General features: G+C 45.8%; 1 pseudogene; it reads left to right on the top strand.

The window, feature by feature from the left end:
• Positions 1-8,393: 8,393 nt before the first annotated feature.
• Positions 8,394-8,888, top strand: LOC144301673 (ATP synthase F(0) complex subunit C2, mitochondrial pseudogene; annotated as a pseudogene).
• Positions 8,889-9,522: the final 634 nt, after the last annotated feature.

Consider the following 9,522-nt stretch of genomic DNA (forward strand, 5'->3'; position numbering starts at 1 on the left):
GTGGCTTAAAACAACACAAATCAATTCTCTTTCTGTTGGAGAGGCAGAAGTTTGAAACGAATCTTATAAGACTAAAATCGAGGTTTCTGCAGGGTGGTGTTCCTTCTGGACTATCCAGAAGAAAATCAATTTCCTTGCCTTGTCCAGGGTTCTAGAGTCAGCCTACACTCCTTGGTTTGTGGCCCCGTTCTCAGACCTCAAAGTGCATCTCTCCAACCTCTGCTTCCATTGTCATGTCTTCTTTTATGACTCTGACCCTCCTGCTTGCCTCCTAAAAGGACACTGTGGGGATCCCTGGGTGGCGCAGCGGTTTGGCGCCTGCCTTTGGCCCAGGGCGCGATCCTGGAGACCCGGGATCGAATCCCACATCGGGCTCCTAGTGTATGGAGCCTGCTTCTCCCTCTGCCTGTGTCTCTGCCTCTCTCCCTCTCTCTGTGACTATCATAAATAAATAAAAATTTTAAAAAATAAAAAAATAAAAAAATAAAAATAAAAGGACGCTGTGTCCGCCCACCCAGATAATCCAGGATAATCTCCCCAATTCAAAATCCTTAACTCAGTTACATCTGCAAAGTCCCTTTTGTCACTTAAAGTAACATTCACGGGTTTTAGGGATTAGGGCACAGACATTTTTGAGTGGCCATTGTTCTGCCTACCATGCACACACCAGCAAGGGCTTTGAATGAAGGGCAAGAATGAAGATTGTCCAGAAATGGAGGCTGGTTAAAAGTCCTACTGGCCTGGAGAAGAAGGAGAGAGGTAGAGGCTCCCCACCTTGACAATAGAGAGCACTTGAATGAGGAGCGCCAGCCTGGAGCCAGGAAAAGCAGGTTGTAGGTGGCTCGGCTGCCACCTTCTGTGTGACCCTGGATGAGTGAGTCTCAGGTCACCTGCCTTTCTGAGCTTGCTGCTGCTTTCTCCTCCAGCCTCCGTGTGCCCTCTCTGCCTCTGTACCCACATACTCGGTCTCCTCTGCCATGAGAGCTGTTTCTGCTCAGACTTGCTCTGGGACTCACCTTGCCTTCTGAGCTCACCTCCCCACCCTGTACATTGTCAAGTCCTCCATCCTCCATGGAGTGATTTCCTTAACCCACAAATGTGCTGCAATACCCTTAAGAAGATCTCCCTAGGCCCCATGCTTACCTCCATCTACCATATCACACCTCTCCTCCTCTTCTCCTCTTCATAGCTAAATTTCCCAAAAGGGTAATGGGTACTGGCTGTTTCCACCACCTCTCTACTATTACTTACTCCTACTCTTAGATTTTTGTTCCCAAACATGCCTCTGAATCCTCATTGTCAAGAATGACAGTGACCTCCATCTTGTCAAACCTAGTGGGTGGTTCACTCATCCTCCTTTGACCTCTCTGTGCATTTCACATAGGTTTTCATCTTCTTCCTTTTGAACACTTCCTTTCCTTGCTTCCCTTGACTTCAAGCCCTCCTAGTTTTCTTCCTATCTCCATGTCTGCCTCTTCTCAGCCTCACTTGCTGATTCTTGCTCTTCCTTCTCTTGCCAGCATGTCAACATAGCAGGCTCCATGTTCAGACTTCAGACCCTTCTCTTCCTTCACCTACTCTCTTGCTGAGCTTATCCAGTCCTGCTGCCATTTAAGCATTACCTAAATGCCTCCTGCATGCTCACAGTTCCCTAATTTATATTCCTGACCCAAACTCCCTCCCCAACTCTAGATTCATGTGTTCAGTGGTCTATCCAATATCTCCATTTTGATGTCAACCAGACATCACAAACACAGCATGTCCAAGAATGAACCCTGGTTCATCAACTCCAACCCCACCACTCCCAAAGTCTTCCCCACTTTAGCAAATCCATTCTTCTGATGTCTCAAGCCAAAATCCTAGATGCCATCTTTGCCTCCTTCATTCTCTGTCCCCTTCCACCCAACTCAGCATTTGGTGTATATTTAAAACATATCCAGGGCCTTTGTACTTTGTACAGCACCCCACAACCACTCAAACCTAAGCTGCCATCACCCTTCACCCAGAATGCTCTACAGACTGGCATTGTCATCCTCTCTTGATCCTCCTTCAGTCTGGTTTTAATGTGGGAGCCAAAGAGTGGTGCTTTTCTTTAAAAAAAAAAAATCACACTTGATGGGATGAGCACTAGGTGTAATACTATATGTTGGCAAATTGAATTTAACTTTTTAAAAAAAAATCAGATCTTGTCTGATCCTTGCACAAAATCTTCCCATGACTTCCTATCCCATGCAAAAACCAAACAAATGAAAAACAACAAATAAAAACCCAAATTCCCTGCAGTGTCCATGTGCCCCATATGCTGATACGCAGCCTCTCTCTGACCTCATTTCTAGTGGCATGTATGCTGGCTCACTGCTCTCCAGCCTCCCCACTCCTCAAGCAAAAGCCTCCTCTGCTTTGGCACTTTTGGATCCCACCTCAGAGACTGGCTCCTTCACACCTCCACAAGATTCATGCCCCGACTTTATGTACATCTCTGCTCAAATGTCACTTTCTTAGAGAACCTTCCGAAGACCATCGTATCCAGCACAACCTTCCTTTCTCCATCCTTTTGTCATCCCCTTGTAGAATATGGCATTGCCGGCAATTGGTGCTCATTTTACTTGTTGACCTGTTTATTTTCTGCCTCTCTACTAAAATAGAAGTACCATTAGGACCAGGATCTTATGAGATTCATTCTTTGCTGTATCTCCATGATTGAGAATAGTGCCCAGCACATAGGAGGCACTTAGCACATTCGTAGAATATTTGCAACATGGGTGACTGTGTACTCTTCGAACATCTACTTTTGCTATCATGGTGCCCTGTTGCTATCTATACTCTAATCACTGTGGCCCCACTGCCTCCCTAAATGGGCTGTGAGGTCCTCAAGGGGAGAGGCATGTCTTTTTTTAACCCCAGCATCTAGGTAGTCCATATATATTAGATATTTGGATATCTGGATGGGCAGGTGGATTTATTAGATTAGGAGAATAAGAATTATGCCCATGACTGGCCCTGGGGCCCACATTTTGATAGGTAAGAGGATTTGCTTTTTGGAGTTAATTCCTCAATCATCTCAATATAAATGCCATCCAAGCTGGTCATACAGACAGCAACAAGCAAAATGATGTTTTGAAAAAAAAAATCTATGTGTTGACACTTCCCATCTTCTCCTAAGTTGTAATTAGCAACCTAGGGGTTACATTCACTTTCCTAAAGCTTCATATTAGTGCCCTGGTCCATCACTCTAACGTGTGCCTTAAACAAGAAGGAATGCCCCCTGAGACATTCTTCAAAGGCCACTCTCACCTTCATGCCAGAAAATACAAAGGACCCAAATCAAGCAAACATCCTCCCAAAGCTAATTCTGACATAATGAAAAATAGAGACAAATGTAGATGTTTTCTTGGGGCTCACAACCTAATTTCTCCCAGACCTCAACAGACTCTTCAATGACCCCAACCCAGTACTCATCTATGTGGATAATTTAACTCTCATTGTTATTTTTTTATATATACCTCAAAAGATTTCTTGATAATGCAGGGCTGCCTCACAAAATTTTAGCACTCCTGACTTTTTTTTTGGCCTAAAGAAGCAAAAAATAATTAACTAGACCAGATAGGTTATTTGAAGAAAGGGAAGGGAGATTATGAAGAAAAGTATTTAAAATATAGATATTTTTAAAGTACGGTTGAGAAAACTAGCATCCAAACCATTCTTATCTGAATTATAGTATTTTCCATTTAGGGAAGTGGGACAAGTTAATTGCATAGTTACCATGAAATAAACTACATGGTAATTACACAGATACGCCTTCAGAAGCCGTAGTAATTACACTGAACTAAAGCATTCTAAAATAGACCAAGAGTTACCAAGTTCACATACAATGAAAAGATGTTTAACCTGGACTCTGGCTCCTTGATGTGAATACAGCACCATCAATGACTCCTGATGCTAGTTTTCAAAGATAATGATTTTTAAATATAGACGTATTTCTAGAAATGGTCCTTGGCACAATATTTCCTTTGGAAAAAAAAATTGGAGAAAAAGCTCAGTTAACTGCCGCCAGGCAGCAAGAAAGTTGACAGTAATTCCCTGCCGAAGAGAGGTGACGATCTTCAAAGAAAAATATGAACATTTTCAGTTTTAGAAAGGAGATTTTGGTTGTTGGCTCACATCTACATACTGTATGTCGGATCTGAAAGGAGGCTGCATCAGAACAAAATGGCTAAGTTGTGAAGTGAATGGTACAATATATTTTGCATAAAACAAGCTATGTTCCTGGGAATTGAAAGGCCCGTTGTGTAGTCCATCCTCCAAAAGGCTCAACACAATCACCTTTTGTACCTCTGTTTTACACCAAATCATTCAGCTGGAGAAAAGAAGCGGGGACAATATAGGATGGTAGGGATTTTCAAGCCCTAAAACATGGTCATGGAAATAGCTTCTGGGATTCTAGGTTCCTAGCACTGGGTGTCTTGAAGCAACTTATTAACCTTCGGCGTGACTTGATGAAAAGACTCTCTCCAGGACTTCTTTACTAAAAACACAAGGATTAGAGTTTTAGAAGAAGGAAACAGGGTTTCCAGTAATGTCCAGAGTTACTCTGTATATCACCTAGCCTCCTGCCACCCTCCCTACCCCCCCAGACAGCGTTCACAGGGAGGTCTACAGATGGGGTGCTGGCCGCCTGCCTCATGTCCTTGTCACCAGGGCCAAAACTATTATCAGGGCTGGGTTCAAAATAAGCTGCCAAGGCCTTTGTGAATTTAATTTCATGAATGTTGTTCTGCTAAGCTGATGCCAGGGTAGATGATGGCCATGAGAGCAAGAAATGGAATTTGATGAGGACAAAGCCAGACAAAGAGGAGGGAAGTTTCTAATTGCACGTAATTCAGATCTTGTTTGTGCTCAGCTCTGGCTTAGCCAGGCCAGCTCCAAAGACATTGGTGAAATGCATTTAGTCCAAAAATGGTTCTGTTAAACCCTGACCCGAGCTGCCTCTTAGCCTTACACACACACACACATACACACTGATGAATGGATAAAGATGTGGTCTTTATATACACAACAGAATATTACTCAGCCATCAGAAAGGAATGAAATCTTGCCATTTGCAATGACATGGATGGAACTAGAGGGTATTATGCTGAGCCAAATAAGTCAGTCAGAGAAAGACAAATACCATATGATCTCACTCATATGTGGAATTTAAGAAACAAAACAGATGAGCATAGAGGAAAGGAGGGAAAAATAAAACAAGACAAAATCAGAGAGATAGACCATAAGAGATTCTTAATCATAAGAAACAAACTGAGAGTCACTGGAGGGAAGGAGGGTGGGGAGATGGGATATATGGATGACGGGCATGAAGGAGGGCACATGATGTGTGAACACTGAGTGCTATAGGCAACTGATGAATCCCTGAACTCTACCTCTGAAACTAATAATACACTATATATGCTAATTTATTGAATTTAAATTTTTAAAAAGAATTAATTAATTAATTAATTAATTAATTTAAAGAGGCCAGAGAGCTGGCTAGCATCTCACGCCAGTCCTAGGAAGTCCCACCTACAGGAACTCTACTACAAGAATCAACATCTTAAATGAATTGTAAATAGCTCCTCTTGCTATGCCATTTCATTCCCAAGGGCCTCTCCAATGCCACTGACTTTGTAAGCCCCACACATCCCGATGGGGCATCCTGTGGCCCATCACCCCATCTTGAAGAGGCAGCACGGCCTAGTGGGGGAGTGTGAGCTCTGGAGGCCCCTTCCTGGACCCAGCTCACTGCCCGCAGCTTCGCCAGGTCACCTGACCACTCTGTGCCTCTCTTTTCTCACCTGGAAAATGGGGATGATAACAGAACCTCCCTCTCGGGCTTGGTGTAGGATTAACAGGGACAATGGTTAGCAGGTCTGGAACGTGGTGAGCGCTCAGGGAACCTTGGGTCTCATGTGTATGAATTACGGCCGGAGAGTCTGCCGCAGGAAGGTGGTTGAAATGAGCAAGGTTTCCCGTCTTTTGAGTCTGACTCTTGTGGATAATCCCCTCTGTTTTCTTTTTTCCTTTTTTTTTTTTTTTTGAAGATTTATCTATTTATTCATGAGAGACACACACACACACACACAGAAAGACAGGCAGAGGGAGAAGCAGGCTCCCCACAGGAGCCCGATGCGGGACTCAATCCCAGATCCCAAGATCACAACCTGGACCAAAGGCAGCCGCCCAACCTCTGAGCCACCCCGGCGTCCCTCCCCTCTGTTTTCTAGGCAGTTTGAGTCACTGCTCAAAATAGAATTTTTTACTTCTCTCCCTGAATAAGTAGATTTATGCGGTAATAACTCATTCTTACAAAGAGAATCCCATTTTTGACAGGAAACCCCTGTCATTACACACACACATTACACACACATTTTGCTCATATAAAAGCAATGTCGATTGTGGGACATTTGAAAAATATAGAAAAGTATACACATAAGTAAGAGTTACTCATGATCCTATAATGTCAACACATTGACATGACATCATCACAGTTGATATCTGGGACATAGCTTTTATGGAAGTTTTTTCCTAAGGAAACACACATTTTCAGACACAGGTACTCTATATACATGACTGCGTGATGCTCTTCTTTTCAGCTCTGTTCTTGATATGCCGCAGTAAGGAGTCACTAGGTTTACGGGACAACATCTTCTGGTGCTGCCCTTCTTCCTTTCAGGGGTTTTGCAGTCGGAATCACAAAACCTGTCATTCAGAAATACCTACCACCACTGCCAGTGCACGGGGTCAGTCCCGAACAGGTGGTGTCTCCTCCCAGCACCAAGCTCTCCGAGCAGCCCTGACACTAAGTGAAATAAGCCAGTCACAGAAGGACAAATACAGCATGATTGCTCTTGTGCACGGTAGCTAAGGTGGTCAAACTCATAGAAGCAGAGAGTACACGGTGGTGGCCAGGAGCTGGGGGAGGGAGAGTGGGGAGCTGCTGTGCAGTGTGCATCCTGTCAGCCGTGCAAGGAAACGTTCCAGAGACATGCCGCACATCACCGTCCTTACAGCAACGATGCTCTACCTGACACTTAAATATTTGTTAAGAGGGTAGATCTCAGGTTCTGTGTGTATGGCATTTGTTATAATAAAATAGGTTAAATGAATCAATAAAAATTCAAAAGGGTTCCCTGAACCCTGCACATGGACTACTGTGTGAAGAGCAGGTAATCAGCTGATGGGCAGGCCGGCATCCTGTCAGAGCCATGCCTGGGGACAGCGGAGGTGACCTGGCCACCTGAGAGTGTCGGCTACCCTGGCAGGAAGATCACCACCCCCATGGCTGGTGGAAGCTCTTCTGGAAGCAGACTCCATCCCTCCACTGAGTCTGCTCAGGACTCTCTGGGTCATACGACTTTTTGTTGCTTGGTAACTAGAGCACCTAATTATTCCACTAGGAGGTCAGAGAAATGTCAGCAACCCCATTACGTGGACCCAAGACAGTCAGACATAGGGCAATAATTTGCATAGAGAACTCCATTTTCCAGGGAGGGATAAGAAAGAAAGAGAGTCGCAACGTTCAGTGCCTGTTTGCTAATTGCAAAGCAAGATGGTCTGGAAAAACAAAATGCAATCCAAACTGGGATGATGAAAAGCAACTCAGAGTGGGTTTTCGGTGTTCGCTGCTTTTTGTTTTGTTTTGTTGCCTTTAACTCTGAAATTGTCCATAGATAAGGCACAGTGAATAGTCAAGGAGGAAAGTACTTCTCCATCTGTAAAATAATGAGGTTTTTCTAGTAAAGGTTTGTCAAGAATTAATGGTTCTTTTTTTTTTTTTTTTTTTTTTTGGCTTGGATTTTTTTGTAGCTTTGTGTTGAGTTTTCTTCTCAACTAATTCTAGGTGATCAGGTTTAAACAGAATTGAGTTGTCTTCTTTACTTTCTTTGTTGACAATCCCCACCCATTCGTATCTGTCCGTGGCTGTAATCGCCAGGATTCTATTTTCTACCTTGGGTGATCTGCTAAAAAAACGTTCTAGCTGCCTGTGTGGACCGTGGAACGTGGCTGGCCCACATAGACGCTCCGGGCAGATGGACTGGCCTTCTGTTACTCACAGCCAAGTTCACTTCGGGAGCGAGGAGCCGGGGAGTCCTGACTTCTTCGTCTTCTCCAAGGAACATAGTGAGCAGCTGCAGGTGCCACGCGGTGACACTCCGTGGCGGCCCCCGGCGTTCACAGACATGCCCCACACCATTCCAGACACAAGAGACGCCCGCTCCATATCCTCACTTTCCCTTACTCCTTAAATTTCACACTGAGATTGGCAGCCCAGCATGGGTCTTTCTCCCCGACTCAGGTGGCACTAGAACACCCAAGATCTGTCCAGTTTAAAATACCCAAGTGGCTCTCATTCGTCTCTGCACCAGGAGCAGCTCTCCTGCTACAGCCCCTCATCCCCTGGAAATGCACACCTGTGCAAAGTTCATCTCCACCCCCTTCTTGGTCCGGAGCACCTCTCAGCTGTTGGGCCCATCCCTGTCTGCAGTGATGCTAAAACCACCGGAGACACGGACAGATTAAGCCTCGGCAGCTGGGCAGCCCCACGTCCCCTGACCTCACTTCTTCCCAGCCGCAGCTTCCAAACCAGCACCATTTCAAGGGACATGGACACAGCAGCCAAGTCCATTGGGGCTGGGGCTGGGGCTGCCACTGTAGGGCCGGCTGTCTCCGGGGCTGGAACTGGGACTGTGTTTGGGAGCCTCCTCATTGGTTATGCCAGGAATCCCTCTCTGAAGCAACAGCCCCTCTCAACGCCATTCTGGGCTTTGCGCTCTCGGAGGCCACGGGGCTCTTTTGCCTGATGGGGGCCTTTCTCATCCTCTTGGCCATGTGAAGGAGTCGTCTCCACCTCCCATAGGTCTTGCTCCCACGTCTTGTCTGCCCCGTGTGTTCCTTTCCCTATACGTCCCCCGGCAGCCTGGGGAAAGTGGTCGGCTCAGGGTTTGACAGAAGGAAGACAAATAAATACTGTATTAATAAGAAAAAAAATACCCAAGTGATGCTGCTAACTACCCCCTGGGGCAAAAAGCCTGGGAATCCAAGAAAGGAGCCCCCCCCCCTGCCTTGTTCGTCTTTGATTATTTCTTTAAACGATGAAAATTGGTGGGAAAAGTTGACTTTGAACAACTACAACGTGGCTTGGCTCAGTTTCCCTACACGGTGTGGAGCTTCTGCTGTGGGGGCTGCTGGCCTGGCTCCCAGGCACCTGCCGCCCCGTCTTCCTCCTCCGGGCGGGATGCGCAGGGACTTGGCCCACCGGCCCCCTCTGCTGGCCCTGAGTGGAAGTGACCAGGAGGAATGAGCCTCCCTGCGTTGCACCTGTTTCCTGCAGAGCCATTTTTCCTTAAACCTCATTTTTTATTGAATGCCCCTCACTGTCCAGCTCTGTCCCCGATGACTGACAGAGAGCCGGAAATAATTGGTTAGGACGCAAATGTCAAAAGATGGCACACACACAGGACGGTGTGATGGGGGCGCAACATGAAG

This window comes from Canis aureus, chromosome 30 (genome assembly GCF_053574225.1).
Source record: "Canis aureus isolate CA01 chromosome 30, VMU_Caureus_v.1.0, whole genome shotgun sequence".
In the NCBI taxonomy this organism is placed as follows: Eukaryota; Metazoa; Chordata; class Mammalia; order Carnivora; family Canidae; genus Canis; species Canis aureus.